The 17,476-nt window shown below is 39.2% G+C and overlaps 1 protein-coding gene across 4 annotated transcripts in view; it reads left to right on the top strand.

Annotated features, from left to right (window-relative positions):
- Positions 1-17,476, top strand: part of LOC120716630 (teneurin-3) — an 840,982-nt gene that overhangs the window by 540,940 nt on the left and 282,566 nt on the right. Inside the window, exon 1 of one of the 4 annotated variants that reach the window (XM_040004186.1) lies at positions 15,009-15,458. The exons of the other annotated variants lie outside the window; for them this stretch is intronic. The gene's annotated coding sequence lies outside the window, so the exon portion shown is untranslated. Of the gene's footprint in view, positions 1-15,008; positions 15,459-17,476 lie in introns of those variants that run through there. 4 annotated transcript variants of the gene reach the window in all.

The raw sequence follows: 17,476 nt of genomic DNA, 5'->3' as shown, positions 1-17,476 counted from the left end.
GGGAGCTGTTTTGCAAGAAGAATGGGCACAGAAGATTTCAGTCTGTAGATGTGCAAGCTGGTACGAGACAGACCCTAAAAGACTGGCAGCTGCAATGCCCAGAAAAGCTGTTCTACAAAGTATTTGACTCAGGGCTGAATAATTACCACACACCCCACTTTACTCGTTCATTTATTTGTAAAAAATGTTTGGAATCATGTATGATTTTCATTCCACTTCTCCACGTTGTGCACCACTTTGTGTGCTTGGTCTTCACCCTGGACTTCAAAAATTGTTCATGGTTTGTGGCGGTAATGTGACAAACTGTGGGACAGTTCAAGGGGGCCGAATAACTTTTTGCAAGCTCTCTGTACATGTCAGCGTTATTCAGTGATATACGGCCACTGGTTGGCAGAAACAAGTGTCATTGTGGTCTGGGGTACATTTTTAAAGTTCTTTTGCTGTTCCATACGCTTAAAGCTCAGTCGCTCATTGGACAAAGCTATTAGCCACTGTGAAAATCTGAGGCCTCATCAAGTAGTAGGCGTTGGTCTAATTATATGGAAAATGTGGATGGATTTTTACTTTGCTGAGCTCAAAAGAGGGCTTTCTCTTACCTATGCTCCCATGCAAAAGTCTCCGGCCACCCTTTCATTTTCTGTTATTTTGCATACCCAGGAGCCAGACTTTCATGTAATTCTTTTAAATGTGTCTTGAACAATAGTTCTGAAAGCTTAAAAAAGTTCTTTCAAAGTTTTCTTGAAAATGAATGAAAACAGATAATGTACAGAGGAATGGTTTTTTTTGTTCGTTTGTTGTTTATTAAACCACTTCAAACATTGAACATAAACACCAAACTCAGGGAAATAAACTGTTTTGTAGCTAAAAACAAGACACAGTTACCACAGAATTCATTTTAAAGGCATATTATTACACATCGTTTCACAAAACATATATTTTTTTCTATTTTTAGCTTAAAAATGGCAAAGATAAAAAGCCTGTGCAAACAGAGTGTTCCAAGTTGTTCTCTGATAGATCCGTTCGCAGCTATGAATGTTGTGTGATGTGTAAAAAAGCACTCGGTACATAGAGAACCATAGAATTATTCTCATCAATGGCGTGATCTGTGGTAGTTGCACAACAGTGCTTTCAGCACTCCAGTAGAGTAAAAAAGCTCTATGTAAGGCTGTACATTCACCATTACTATAGGGGAAATAGGGGAAATAACCAGAGAAGACATGATTCAGGACCTGACGAATGCAGCTGTGGCCCATCACCAAGCCATCTAATGTATGCGGGTGTCAATGGAAAATTGTACTTATTAGTCATATAATCTTTCAGTGATATAAGTTCGCATATGGTAGAATACTGCATGCAGTTTTTGTATAGGAAATATTTAACCCATGTATGCTTAGGCGTATAATCAATTGGTGTGGTGACCGGAGGTGTGATCTCTAGCAGGCTGCAAAAGCTTGGGTGCATTCCAGGAAGCACACCTACATCCTGGGAGCATTGGGGGGGGAAAGGGAACAAAAACAAAGGGGGAGGGTCGTACTTGTTTTATTGTTTTATTGTTTGTCTGTTTTTTAGTCTAAGTGCCCTTTTGTTTAGATGAATGCTGGACTTCTTCAATGTGTTATTCTAGCGGGCACCATCTAGGGGTGAGGGGGAGACTACCCTCTTCCTGACCAAGGACGTACCCTTTTGTGCTTTCCTGTTATATGACACCTTTGTCAGCAGCACCACACACACACACACCACACACACACACGCACAACCACACACACACACACACCATCACAAAGCTGTTGAATTTTACTTTAAATAGTCTTTCGGCATGGCAGTTAGAAAATGTGCTACAGTTAGCGTCAGGGGATCCAACTTTCCAACCCCCTATCGTCTACCACTGATAGTGGTCTACAGTCCAGAACGATCCATTTTGTAAGTTTGTCCAATGTTGACTCACTAATTTTGCCCCTGAAGCCAGTCATCTTTTGTTGATACTCGAAACTGCTAGCGCTCCCACAGTTTCTGTGCTTGCTGCAACATGTTTTGCATTTAGATGGTCCTGTAAGGTTTCAACCTTACAGTACCATCTAAATGCAAAACATGTGCTTCGGTGCTATGGAAACTCCTTTTTGCACAGTTTGCACAAAATCACACTTTTATCAAGACTTTAGTCAGGTAGTCTTTTGAAATTAAATTTGCCTCCATTCAGTTCTAGCAACGCATTTTGTGGCTTTAATGTGTGCATCAGTGTAATCAGTATACCAGGAAATCGTGCTTTGACAACAGTTCCCATTTGCTTGGAATGCAAAGTGTGATTAAATGCATTTTTTTCTAATTAATTAATTGGAATTAACATGTTAAATTCCCACCTCAAATACATTTACATGCTGATTATATGCATTGAAAGACATGTCCTGGTCAAAAAATGACTCCAAGGTTCCTCACAGCGTTACTGGAGGCCAAGGTAATGCCATCCAGAGTAAGAATCTGCTTAGATACCATATTTCTAAGCTTTTCAGGGCCGAGTACAATAACCTCAGTTTGATCTGAATTAAGAAGCAGAAAGTTTAGCGGCCATCCAGGTCTTTATGTCTTTAAGACATTCCTGCAGTTTAACTCATTGGTGTGTGTCATCTGGCTTCATGGACAGATAGAGCTGGGTGTCATCAGCATAGCAGTGAACATGTATGCTATGTCTTCTAATGATACTGCCCAAGGGAAGCATGTATGATGTAAACAGAATTGGTCCTAGCACTGAACCCTGTGGAACTCCATAATTAACCTCAGTGTGTGAAGAGGACTCTCCATTTACATGCACAAACTGGAGGTCTATTAAGGATAGATATGATACAAACCAATGCAGCACAGTACCTGTAATACCTACAGCATGTTCTAATCACTCTAATAGGATATTATGGTCGACAGTATCGAACGCTGCACTGAGGTCTAGCAGGACAAGCACAGAGATGAGTCCACTGCCAGAGGCCATAAGAAGATCATTTGTAACCTTCACTAAAGCTGTTTCTGTGCTGTGATGAGCTCTGAAACCTGACTGAAACTCTTCAAATAAGCCATTCCTCTGCAGATGATCTGTTAGCTGTTTGACAACTACTCTTCAAGGATGTTTGATATGAAAGGAAGGTTGGAGATTGGCCTATAATTAGCTAAGACTGCTGGGTCTAGAGATGCTTTTTGAGTAAAGGTTTAACTACAGCCAGCTTGAAGGCCTGTGGTACATAGCCGATTATTAAAGATAAGTTGATCATATTTAAGATCGAAGAATTAATTAATGGCAGGACTTCTTTGAGCAGTTTTGTAGGAATGGGGTCTAAAAGACACGTTGATGGTTTGGAGGAAGTAATTATTGAAGTTAACTCAGAAAGATCAACTGGAGAAAAAGAGTCTAACTTAACAACAGTGGTACTAAAAGTAGCTGTAGATAATATTACATCTGTGGGATGATTATTGGTAATTTTTTCTCTAACGGTTAAAATTTTATTTGTGAAGAAGTTCATGAAGTCATTACTAGTTAACGTTAAAGGGATGGTTGGCTCAACAGAGCTCTGACTTTTCGTCAGCCTACAGTGCTGAAGAGAAACCTGGGGTTGTTCTTATTTTCTTCAATCAGTGATGGAAAAATGGTAAATGGCCTGTATTTGTAAAGCGCTTTTCTAGTCCCTAAGGACACCCATTCACACACTGGTGATGGCAGCTACATTGTAGCCACAGCCACCCTAGGGCGCACTGACAGAGGCGAGGCTGCCGGACACTGGCGCCACCGGGCCCTCTGACCACCACCAGTAGGCAACGGGTGAAGTGTCTTGCCCAAGGACGCAACGACCGAGACTGTCTCATTGAGTAACGTATTCTGAATACTTTGGATTACCTATTATATTATAATGCTTTTTACAGCTACATGAATGTCCTATTGCTGTGTGATTTATTACTATTACTGAAGGTTACTTGCCACACCAACACCAACTAGATGTTTAAACATCTAGTTGGTGTTGGTGATAATGTTGTAAGCATTATCTGCTGCTGATACAACCAAATTTCCCCTTGTGGGACAATTAAAGGATTATTCTATTCTATTCTAATGGCAGTTGCAAGGGGGTAAGAATGCATGTAGAAAAATAGTCTTGGAATATGAACAAAGGGATGGGGTGCAGGGCAGGAGAACAGCCAACCCCCACCCCCAGAACAGGAAACCACAGGTACAAGCCAGGGGGAGGGCAGCCCCTGGGTGAACAGTAGAGAGAGTAGTGGAAGACTACTGGGGAGGGGTCCCAAAGGGCAATTCCCAACACTCCCCAACACTGTCCACAGTAGGTACAGTATTGTTGAGGATGGTGGTGGGAGTCCACCATCATCTCCACAGTCTTGAGCAGGTTCAGCTCCAGGATGGTTCAGACTACACCAGTGGACCAACTGGTCCACCTCCTGTCTCTGGAACCTATGCCGATCATCATCATTCTGGATCAGACCAATGATGGTGGTGTCATCCGCGACCTTCAGGAGTTTCGCAGATGGTTCTCCTGAAGGTGTGGTCACCAGTGTTGAGGGAGAAGAGAAGATGCAACCCAACCAATACTTGATGATGACGTTGGGTGGGTTGGAGCATACTCATAGGTGTACATGGCATACAGTAGGGGGCTGAGAATGCAGCCCTGTGGCGACGTGGTGCTGACCGACAATGGGGGCGCGGGGGGGAATTTAAAAAAGGTAATTAGTAACTAATTACTGATTACTTTCCAAAAAACTAATCCCATTACCCGTTACTTTTAAAAACATGATACACAACCTGAGTACATAATAAAGCAATTGATATTTCAGCCCAATTCTATTTTTTCTGCATAATCCATCATATATAATTGAATCCAATGGAAAGCCTCTTTTTAAAACATGCCTGATGCTCCTGTCCTGGAGTTAGGAGGGGCTGCCGGGTGAGGGTGAATTTTGGGTGACAGTTGTGTTTTGTCTAATAAGAAGTTTATAAAAGGATTCTTGATGGTTTGTTTTTCTATAAAAATGGACTCTTTTCTGAAGACCATGTCCTCAGACAGTTTCAGGGGAGTCTAGATAAGCTGTCTTTGCTGCTAGCTGTACTCCATGGACTCTTTGTCAAGAATTTCTAGCAGGGACAAGGGTGTGTCAAAGCTCGACAGTTTTTTATTTATAGACTATATTCACCATGTTGCTTAAGTTACTGCATACTCTTCATGGCTGCTGGAGGGAGATGGCTCTTTGTTCAGTTTCCCTATAACAACAGTCATCAGTACAATGCTGTAAACTGTCCAGATCTTCTTTGCAGTGCTCCAGAGTCCTGAAATTGATTAAGAATTCTTATGTTTGATTACTTTTAAAGCTGTCTGGCTGAGAAAATTAGTGACAAAATGTTTTCATTCAGTGGCGCACCGACATGTTCAATACTGCCCATATTGTCATTTTTTTCTCATGTTAGTACAGCATCGCGTCCTCTCCCCTGCTAATGTTTACTGCAGGCCACTTGTCAGCATGAATGAACTGCAAGAAAAATGAGATCAATAAAAACTTAATAGGAGTTTGAGGTAGAATGGGCCCTTTTCTTCATTCTTGATGACACAACAGCATGAATCATAAAACTATTTCTTTTAAGTTCTTCTTAGAGCACTTTTCAGATTTTGATTGAATTTCTAAAGCTTCAATGTTGCCCACTAATCCACTTTTCTCTCTCCTCACTTCCTGTCTTGGGACCCTGCGGTTGACCCCGTGGGAACATAAAGCCAATCAGGTGGCTTTAGCTGTCAGGAGTTGGTTCCTGTACGACAATAAGAGACCCATGAAAATGGCCAAGAATCCTCTTGTTAGGTGTTAATCATTGTTAATTATCTTTTTGTCGCATTAATTTTCACATGCAATTTTTTAAATAAACACACATGGGCTTCTCTCTGGCTGCCCTTTGTCTTTATCCAGCACACACTAAGAGTGAGGAGAATGATCTTCAATACAATCTTGGTATTATCTGTTCTTGTTCTGCTGACAGTTGTATGAGAACAGAAATCCACTTTCCTCTGGCATACCTGATAAAATTGTACCAGCTGGTCAGGGGGTTGGAAAGAACCAGTGATCTTGGTGTGTGACAGAAAGACAGAAAGTGAGTGATACACTCTTCAGTTCTTCATCTGTCAAACTGTAAGTCTTACAGAAAAATATGAGACCCATGTAGCTGTTAGAAGAATAGAGGTTAGAATGTGTCATTGCACTTCAAAGAGTCAAAACATCAACACAGTTAACCTCTGAGTTTTCTGTTAATTCTAGTAAAACACTGACAAACTACTGATAGTAACAGTATTAGTATTAGCATCAATATTAAAACATATAATGTCATGAAATGAAGTCATATGAAAAGGTTTTTGTAGGGACTATCCTTCGTTAGCTTACATATCGAACAGATAACATGAATCTATAATACTCTGGCATACAGATGAGTTCATGGTGAGCTCAGTGCCTACAAGGTGCTCATGTCCTGTGACTGCAAAATAAGCACAGATCACCCTCCACCCCCATGCTTGACACATGTTACATGGTGTTTGTGCTTATGTTCTGTTTGCTTTCCTGTCTCTACTTTGGTCTCATTTGTCTAAAGAACTTTGTTCTTTCGGTTTCTTCAGATGAAACTTTTCAAACGACGACTTGCTTACCTTTCTTCCCAACCCTTTCAAATAAGCGTAGCTTCTCCTTCTTTTTCTAACCATCATGAACTTCAGTGAGCTCTGTAGGACAAACAAGGCAACCAGTGCTTGCCTCTAATAAATCTAAAACTAGACATAAATTAAACATACCAAACCTTTCATCTCAGACAAAGCGGCTGTCATGGAGCTCCTTGCCGGTTTATTGGCATTCAACCAAAGTTTACATGTTAACTTATTACAGAGAATCAAAATCCTACAATGGCCCCGTCAAGCCGTAAAGGCACTATTCAATCCACACAGTTATTAGCAACGTTCAAGCGTATTCATGCCATAAATGCTCATATTGGATGTGTAATGTATACTGTGGTGATTCAATAGACACAGTTTCACAGTGCAGACCTGGTTCTTTTCTGCTGGGGTTATTTGATATTGTTGACAGAGTTATGAAATGTTTATCGACATGACTAAGGCAGAGCATTCCTCTGGGTCAGTGTAGTTCGATGTTCAACAAGTGAATCACTTCCTGTGCAGTGCAGTGGGTGTAACAGAGGTAACAAACTGTATATTTGTAAAGGTTGTAAAAAGAAAGAAGCTACTTAGAAGTTTCTGAGTGACAAATAATTAAATAGCTTCCATTGATCATTCTTCCAGGAAAGACTGGGAATCAGTGCTTTACTTAGCTTTACATAACATAAACATAAAATTATTATATTTCAGTTTGTTTGAAGGCGTGAAAAACAAGCTGAAATATATCTGTGTAGAAATATTTGCCCCTTCCTGATTTCTTAGTATTTTGCATTTTTCTCATACTTACATGTTTCAGACCCTCAAATTAATTTTAATTTTAAACAAAGAGAACTCCAGCAAATACATAGTGCAGTTTTTAAATGATGATTTATTTAATAATAGAACAAAGCTATCCAAACGCACCTGGCCCTGTGTGAAAAATTAATTACCCCCCTGTTTAATTGTGAATGAACTGTGATTAACCACCATTTGGGGAGAACTGTGTTCGATTTCAACAGCCATGCCCAGGTACAATTACTGTTGGATTAGCTAAATACTGAATTCACTTAAAAAGTCAATTTAACTTATTTTTTTTTTAGCAGCAAATCACAACAACAGTTGCCTCAAGTTGCTTGGTATTGTAAGGTGTAACCTTTCAATCACACAGGGAAACCCCAACAATAAGACAAGCCCCTATGAGCGCTTTGTTGACAGTGAGAAGGAAAAACTTCCTTTCATCAGGAAGAAACCTCCGGCAGAACCAAGCTCAGGGAGGGCCAGCCAATTTCCTCGGCCAGTTAGGAGTGAGGGGAGGGAGATAAGACAAAAGACAGGCAGTGGAATCAGGGTCACCTGATCAGCCCTAACTATAAGCTTTGTCAAAATGGAAAGTCTTAAGAATAATCTTCAAAGAGGGTGTCTTTCTCCCAGATCCAAGCTGGGAGCTCTGCCTCCCATATTGCTTTTAAATATCCTATAGTCTGAGAGTGCTCAGTGCTCTACAGGGTGATAAAGTACTATCCTGATAATAACAGCTTACAGTAGTTCAGCCTACAAATCCTTTTTTTCATTTATCTGATTAGCATTCAATGAATACAGAATAAAAATCTACACAGCAAGAAAGCAGGACAAGGCTAATCAAAAGGTATTGGCTGAAGCACATGCTTATTATGCCAACCCCTTTAACAAGATCATTTAGCATCAGCTCGTGTACGGGGGGTCGAAGCAAAAGAGTAAACAAAAACAAAACAAACAAACAAAACAAGACGAAAAACCTCCCACCTTAGATAAGTAACTACATTAAATTAAATTTCATAACAATAATCAAGGCAAAACAACCAAGAGTTCAGTATTATATTTTTGCTCTTTTCATTCTTGATTTATATATTTTTCTAATACTTCTATTTTAAACATGTTTTTAAACAAGGAAAATGAACTCCACCTTTTTAAATCACTGTCATAACTATTCCACAGGTTAACTCCTCTAACAGAAACACATCTCTGCTTTATATTTGTCCTCATCTTGTTTTTTTTAAAGAAATCTGTTCCCCTTAAGTCATATTGACTCTCTCTGACTTTGAACAGCTTCTGAGTACTGGGGCAAAGCAGTTATTTTGTGCTTTATACTTATCTGTGCCATTTTATATTCAACTAAATCATAAAATTTCAGGGTATTCAGATTAATAAACAAAATGTTAGTTGGTTCTATATAGTTTTTGATTGGTTTATAATTCTTAATAGCTTTTTTGTAACTTGAAAATAGGAAGAGTCTTTTATTTTTCCATGCCTTACCCCATATCTCCAGACAGTAAGTCATATATGGAAGCAACAGAGAACAATAAAGTGTGTTTAATGATTTCTTGTTCATGCTGTATTTGTAGAGAATATCAATGTTTTGACATTTTTGTTTGTACATGGTTATATGAGACTTCCAACTCAGCGTATCATCAATTATCACTCCAAAAAAATTATTTTCATTCACTCTTTCAATTTCAGTTCCATTCACCCTGATTTTGATACATCTTTCGTTTGTCTGGTGCTAAAAGAATTACATTTTGTGTTGTTTATATTTACAATAACTTATTTATATCAAACCAGTTTTTAATATATTTAACTCCTTTTTCCACTGTAGTCAGAAGCTGTTCTAGGTTTTTACCTGAGCAATACAGAGTGGTTCATCAGCAAACAATACACATTTTTAACAGTTTGGAAATGCTACATATGTCATTTATATACACAGTGAGGAACATAAGTATTTGAACATCCTGTGATTTTGCAAGTTCTCCCTTTTAGAAATCATGGCGGGGTCTGAAATTCACACTGTAGGTGCATTCCCACGGTGGCAGACAGCATTTAAAAAACAATTCAGGAAATCACATTGTATGATTTTTAAAGAATTTATTTGTATTGCACTGCTGCACATAAGTATTTGAACACCTGGCAATCAGCAAGAATTCTGGCTCTCAAAGACCTGTTGCTATGCCTTTAAAAAGTCCACCTCTACTCCACTTATTAATCTAAATTAGTAGCACCGGTCTGAGCTCTTTAAAGACACCTGTCCACCCCACAGTCAGTCAGACTCCAACTACTACGATGGGCAGACCAAAGAGCTGTCAAAAGACACCAGGGACAAAATTGTGGACCTCCACAAGGCTGGAAAGGGCCACGGGGCAAATGCCAAGCAGCTTGGTGAAAATAGATCAACTGTTGGAGCAATTATAGAAAATGGAAGAGGCTAAAGACGACTGCCAGCCTCCCTGGGCTCCGTGCAAGATCTCCCCGAGTGGGGCATCACTGACAATAAGAAAAGGTGAGGAATCAGCCCAGAACTACATGAAGAGATCTGGGACCACAGTTTCAAAGGTGACTGTTGATAGAACACTACACCGTCATGGTCTCAAATCACACATTGCACAGAAGGTTCCCCTGCACAAGTCTCACATGTCCAGGCCCGCCGGAAGTTTGCCAGTTGTCTCAACTTCACTTGCTGTGTTTGGAGGAAAAAGAAGGATGAACACTAAGGACACCATTCCTACTGTGAAGCATGGGGGTGGAAACATCATGCTTTGGGGGGTGCTTTTCTGCGAAGGTGACAGGATACTGCACTGTATTAAGGAGAAGCTCAATGGGCCACGTATTGTGAGATTTTGAGCAACAACCTCCTTCCCTCCGTCAGAGCATTGAAGATGGGTCATGGCTGGGTCTTTCAACAAGACAGTGGCCAAAGCACACAGCAGTGCAATACAAATACATTTGTTAAAAATCAAACAATGAGAATTTCCTGAATTGTTTTTTTAAATGCTGTCTCTCACAGAGGGAATGCACCTGCAATGTGCATGATTTCTAAGTGGGAGAACTTGCAAAATCGCCTGATTAATTAATTAATTAATTAATTAATCGCCTGAAACCTAATTAGATTTTACATTATTGATATTGACATATTGATATCTGTCATCCAGGTAACTTTTCATCCACTTGTATGATATCCCTCTTATACCACATCTCTCTAGTTTATTCATTAATATAGATCAATTGTATCAAATGCCTTTTTTAAGTCTATAAAAACACCAGCAGTCTATTCCTTATTATCTATTGCAGTAGATATCCCTTCTACAAGTTCCATCACCACCATGGAAGTGGACCTTTTCACTCTAATTGATTGGTTATCACTTAGGAGATTATGCTTCTCAATATATTTATCAAGTCTATTAAAAAATAATTTTTCTAAGATTTTTGAGAACTGTGCGAGTACTGATATTGATCTGTAATTGGTAAATTGACATCTCTCTCCGGTTTTATGGATTGGAATAACTTTTGCAATTTTCATTTTTGATTTATTTATAAATTATATTTCTATATTATTTGTTTATAAATTATAAGTTATAAATGCTTGAACAAGTTTTTCAGCATTACTCTAAGACGGGATGTTTTTTATTTTAGAGATATTGCACAAATCAGAAAAAGCAGTCCTACATATTTGTTTAACCCGGTGGGGTCCAGGGTGTAATTGGCCCTTTTTGACTACTTTTGATTTTACCTCTATATTTCAACTTTAAAAACTGTTTCAGCACAACCTCGCATGTCTGAATTTACAGTTTTTAATTTTACATACTGCGTTAAACACAACTGAATCTAAATCAAACTATAAAATCCAAGTAGAAAAAAGTTATTTTTCACCATAAAAACTACAAACATGAAATGCAAATTGTACATTTTTAAAACCTTTTGATAAGTTTTGCAAACAACAAAGTTATATGCAACAGTTTACCTAAAAATGCAGCCAAAGCCTCTGGCGGGGGTTTTTTAAACGCTAATTTAAAAACTAAAAATTTAAAACCAATTGCAGAACAATCAGGTGTTCTGTATCAAATAAGATGCCACACAAATTATTTGTACCACTCTAAGTAGGGATGGGTACGTTTAGGTTTATTCCGATACCAGTGCCAAACCGGTACTTTTGAAACGGTGCCGGTGCTTAAACGGTGCTCAGACTTTTTGTTAGGTAACAATGTTAGTCTTTCTGCAGCTATAGGGCATATATGGTATCACTCTATCAAACAAGAAGACAGCTGCATGTAACTACGATGGCGTTTGCTAGTTCACCTTACATGCATTAATGTAATAACGTGGTTAGCTTACACACGAACAACATTAAGCTACTCACGCAGAGAAGAACGGCTGCTGCTGCATCATCATCCTCATCATTTCTGCTACACTGGCAGGGCTAGGGGCCAGGACTCTCCTCTTCGGGTTTTTTGGGGATGTTGCTAACTCCGGGTCCGATAACAGGCACCACACCCACAGTAGATGTGCTTGGTCTTGCAGCAAGCTATCAAATACGGTGCATTTCTCGGCTTTTAAAAAAAACGCTATGCGTCGCCAGGTGTTTCATCAGATTTGAGGTGTTACCTCCTTTGACAGTATCACAGTATCAGCTTAAAGCACTTGTTGCAGGCTGCTGAGTTTGCATCTTTTGCTGTGAAGTACAGCCAGACTTTTGACCGCTTCGCCTTGGACATTTTTAATCTGTAGCTCTGCTCTAAAGAACGTACGTACCTGGCCCCGCCTACTATCCTCGGAAAGGTAAAATAATTGGCTAGAATCCAAAGTGTATGACATCTCAGGGAAAAAAAGCACCGAAATGTGCGCTGCTTTTCGGTCTGGTTACTACCGTTTATGTCAGAGCCGGTGCACCGGTACCCATCCCTAACTATAAGACAGAGGAGCATATCACAATCCTGACACCTGCAGGTCTGACAGCGGGAGTTGTATCAGTTGTATTTATAATAGGACTTGCATGTAAGCTTAATTTCCAGTTTATCAAACACCACTGAGCAGTCCTTAACTTTAAATCTAACGTCCCTTCTTCTCCTGTCCTGTCTTCTTATCTTTCTCCATCTCTGAGTGAAGTTAGCTCTCTTTCTTTTCTCTCCCTGTGAAATACAGCAGCTGGACCTTTAGCTGCAGCACACTGTGAGACAAACCGCACACAAACAGTTTGTGTTTGCTGGTGTGTAACTGATAGAAATGTTGCATTTGAAATTAGCTTTAACTTAAAAAACATCACTCCCTTTATACTCGCTCGTCTTCTGTATGGCTAGCTAGATGCTGAAATACTGTGTTGTGCCAAAAACAAGGAAAAACAAAACAATGGCACAATGTAACCCCTGACTATGGCACACAGGTTTTATGCAACATCCCCCTGTGATTAATACACAAATAGGATTGCCTGTTATGCATGACTGTTTAGGCTCAAATCAGTTCAATGGCCCGCAGGGATGTGAAAAAATAACTCCCCTCCAATGCCTTAAACCAAACGTAACAAACCCATTTTGAAAATGTAATGAGCACAAAGTACAAATATTTGTACCGACGTCACCAGTGGGAAGCATGGTGGTTGTATAGTAACAAGTGTTTGAACCTCATCTATAGAGCCTCAAACTAACTGGACAAATGATCCATTATTTCATAATAAGTTAAGCAGATAACATGTCTGGAATTGTTTCCAAGTGCTGAACTTGCTTTTGGTAGCTCCAAAGAGATGTTGAAGATCTCGAAAAGCCAATCTAAACCTATCAGAGAGACAGAAAACATTTTAGGAGTGGCCAGTGTTCCTGTTGTTGATGAAAATAGGAAACTAGCTGTGTGCCAGCCTGCAGGAAACACTGTTCATCTCCTAGAATACTTTCTAAATGATTTCTGAAGAGCTATTTCATGTTAGTATTAATGATACAAGTTAATTTAGTCCAGTTTTATCACAGAGTTTGTTTAAAGCAAAATTATTCAGTCTGCTATGTTTATCTTTGTGCAGGCTAAAGTCACTACTATTGAGCTGTTGTTACAAGTCCTATGCAACAGTTACATCAAAATTATTATTACTGGACCCACGTTTTTCCCAGAAGACATGATTCTGTTAGCTTTCTTGAGCCGACCATGTGACCACAGTCCTGAGGCATTAACTACTGTGATTTATTCATTTGATTTTACTTAATAATGTATCTTTGGCTGCGGTTGTTTTGGTTAACTTGATTTCATTAGTTTTATTCTCAGTTTCTTTTAGTGGCTTACAGCAGTTACTATATAAGAGTGGCATTCTGTCAGATCAAGCAAATCTAAAGACAGGCATAAATTAAAACGCACCATAGTAAAGCAAACTCCCTCCTTTCATATCAGACAGCACTTTCATGAAGCTCCTCACCTGTTTGCAGTCATCCTGTGGCTGAGTCAGCTATTGTCACTGACAGCTCCACTTATTTCGTACACATAGGAAACTGTAGCTAATGGGAGACTAACAAACAAGGCAGGCTGCAGTTGGTTCTGCTTTCACTGGTCTGAGATCTGTTACAACTTGGGCACTGTGTAAAGACACAGCTTTAGCAAGTAAACGAGCTTCAGTGATTTCCCATCATAAAGGACGACTTTCCTCTTGCTAGCTAGTTTGGCCAACATGTGTGGAAAAGCTCTGATGATGGCGAAGAGACAGCAGCTCCCATCTAATAAAACAGGCAAGTTGACAAGGTGCAGACTCAGCCACCATGTTCAAACTAACATGTCTGAGAAGTCACATGTTTCACTGAATTCAATCTCTTTGCCAACAGTCCACCCTGTAGACATCAACAGTTAACCATGTCACACAGTGCTCACGCCTTTGAATTCAGCTGGGGTTATTAACGATATTTTAATATACTTCATGATCCACACAGGACAGCTAATGCAAACATATGAATTATAGAATATAATGCTGGACATTAGGGATGGGATTCGGTAACTGGTTCCCAGTATTCCAGTTCCTTCCACTCTTTAGTATGCTTGTCTATCAGTCCTGCTCATCGGTTCCCTTGCACTTGCCCTACAATCAGCTGATTGTAGGGCAAGTGTCAGAGGAGAGTAGCGGTGATATCCTGCTTAGTGATGGTGTTGACTCAAAGCTGAGCCAATGAGAATCCGGTCAGAATCGATAAGTGATATTGATAATGGAATCAGAATTGCTAAATACTGGACAATAAACATAATATTTAAAGTATGTAAAATGACCTTAACCTTAAACATACAAAGCAATAACTATCAATCAATTTAACACTAACGAGGTATTTTGGTGCAGAAAAAGTATTTTTACATTTAATATTTTCTGAGCAGTTTTCACAGTTTTATGTTTAAAGGTGTCGTCACAGGTGTTGTGTTGTTTCATTTCACTTGTAAATGTCAGCTAATAATAAATAATTTGTTGATAAACACAGTAGATATTTATTTAAATACAGAAGTAATAATATTTTACAATTCTTCACAGTACAGAATTTAATTCAGTTCAAGTCAGTTTTATTTATATTGCACCAAATCACAACAGCAGTTGCCTCAAGTGGCTTTAAATTATAAGGTACAGACTGTACAATAATACAAAGGAAATGAAAGGTGTAGACATGCATGCAGCGTACAGACAGCTCGCACAAATGGTATGTTTTAATCTGATGCAATTTATCTTGTTAACTATTTATATGTAACTGAGGATTTGCTTTTTCACCAGTTTGTAGTTGAACCTCAAATTTCTCTTCAACTTTAAATGCCTGAAAAGCACATCAGGTCAATAGTGCTTTTTTCTATTAAAGCAGTGATATATCACTGAGGACCAAATATCACCTGGGTGTCTACCTGTGATATTATATACTGTGCATGTTTGTGTATTAGTGAAACTATGTGCGATAACCTTGCTTATGTCCGCTCTCTGTCACTATCTTAGGCGCCTGCAGTCTGAAGGAAAGCATCTGGTTTCAGCATCTGGCCATATACACATAGACTGTGAGTGTGTTTGATAGAGCCAGTGTGCGGACACTGGGAAAGATTATCTGTGATCATACCCTGCAGACCCACACAAACACACACACACACACAGAGGACACAAACACATCCCACTTTATCCCCTCTCTCTTATTTTCACTTACAAATATGGAATGCACACCAGAGGAGCAGATCTAGTTGCATCAGCAAATCATCAACTTTCTCATAATCTAGAGAGATGCTGCCTTCACTGGCTGCTGTTTTAGCCATAACAGTTACACACAGAACCACACAGAGTTCCTTGAAGGCAAAATATTCTTGTTCTTTTCCTATTTTGCAACTGAGCATAATTTTTCAGCATGAGTTTAATCACTGTATAGTTCATTGGGGGATTGGTGCTTTTGCCTAGATTATGTTCAGTTATGTTGATACAGCAGTAAATACTCGCAGTATGATGACACACTGGTCTCATATTGATTTTGGTTTTTTTACTGAAGACAAATATGGTTGAGGCTCCAGACTATCACATTCCATTGTTAGGAGACGATAAAAACAATGATGGCGACTTCATAAAAAAATATTAAGACTCCATCAGGGACCATAACCATCTGTGATTTAACTACTTACTAACTGCTAAGGAGGTAAAGTCAGATTTAAGTGGCTATTTGTTGCAAACACTTCCCACTGATTGAGGGAAAATAATTTATTTTAGACAGACCAATGTCACCATGATGTTATCTCAACAAGGGGAGATTTTTTGAAAAACTCAACATGACTTGTTCAGCTCAGTTAACCTGTTTGGCGTTGGTGGTGGTGAAGATGAAGAGAGAGGCTTGGATGGAGCTCTGAGTGACCAGGATGAGTTGGAGATTGGGAAAAGTTGGTTGAATGAATGAGAATCTGAAAGGCAGAACGACAGAATAGCAGTGAGATTTTTACGTACGCAGAGCGAAGGGTGATTGGGTTCAAGGCATGAAGAGGATTGGACTAGAGCAATCAAACTCAATGTAAGAAGGTGGAAGTGGTGTGAAGAACAAACTAGCAGCCGAACAGGACAGCAGCTGGATGAGTGGAATGTTATCAGCAACAGTGCTAACCAGAGTATCACTGTCTTACCCTCCCCAAAATATGAAAATGGAAGAAGAGCTGGAAAGAGTCCTGAGTGTCCAAACTTAGTGGAGGTAAAACTCCTGCATATCATTGGACACATAGGAAGAAAAGAGAGATCAAAAGGAGAAGAAGAGGAAAATCTAAGGCTGGCTTCAGTTATTTAAATGGCTGTGTGTATCCACATACTTGTTATCATTTTGAGAAACAAACGCTTACAGACACACTTTCACACAGCGAGTCAGTGAATGAGACCTTATAAATAATGAAATAGAGAGCTGTCTTAAGGCTGACGTTACCATAACAACATTATGAGGTCATGTGAGGTCATCTGTAGCTGTTGGTTTAACGCCATCACACAGTCACCTCTCTTTATGCAGATGTTGAGTGGATGTCAGCTGGTTTGACGACATGGAAATGTTGTTATAATAAAGTAATCAGTGTAGCTGTCCTCCCCTGTGGTACGTAAGCCAGATAACTAGCTGCCAGGGAGAGATGATGTGCTTTGTTCTGGCTGAAGGATTCATAACAAAACAAGAAGCTCAAAAGCAAGAATTAGAATGAAATCATAGTAAACATTTGGAGAAATAATGACATTAAGACAATTTAATTCAATTCAATTTATTTATATAGCGTCAAGTCACAACAGTTCCCTGAATGTTCTTTACTGTATATTGTAAAGAATACTATATAAAGTTGGCATATCATAATCTGCTGCTCTGTAACTGGATAAAGAAGTATGTATAAGCTAGCACAGGAGCAGCTCAGACCTGGTCTTAAATGTTAATTAAAAGTTAAATTAAAAGTAATTCTTTGTACAAATACAGTGGATGCAAAAGTATTCGGCCCCCTTGAACTTTCCCACATTTTGTCACATTACAGCCACAAACATGAATCAGTTTTGTTGGAATTCCAGGTGAAAGACCAACACA

The sequence above is a fragment of the Simochromis diagramma genome, unplaced genomic scaffold (genome assembly GCF_900408965.1).
Source record: "Simochromis diagramma unplaced genomic scaffold, fSimDia1.1 OVJJ01000565.1, whole genome shotgun sequence".
In the NCBI taxonomy this organism is placed as follows: domain Eukaryota; kingdom Metazoa; phylum Chordata; class Actinopteri; order Cichliformes; family Cichlidae; genus Simochromis; species Simochromis diagramma.
Note: the sequence above shows the minus strand (reverse complement) of the source record. Positions and strands in the feature narration are given on the sequence as shown.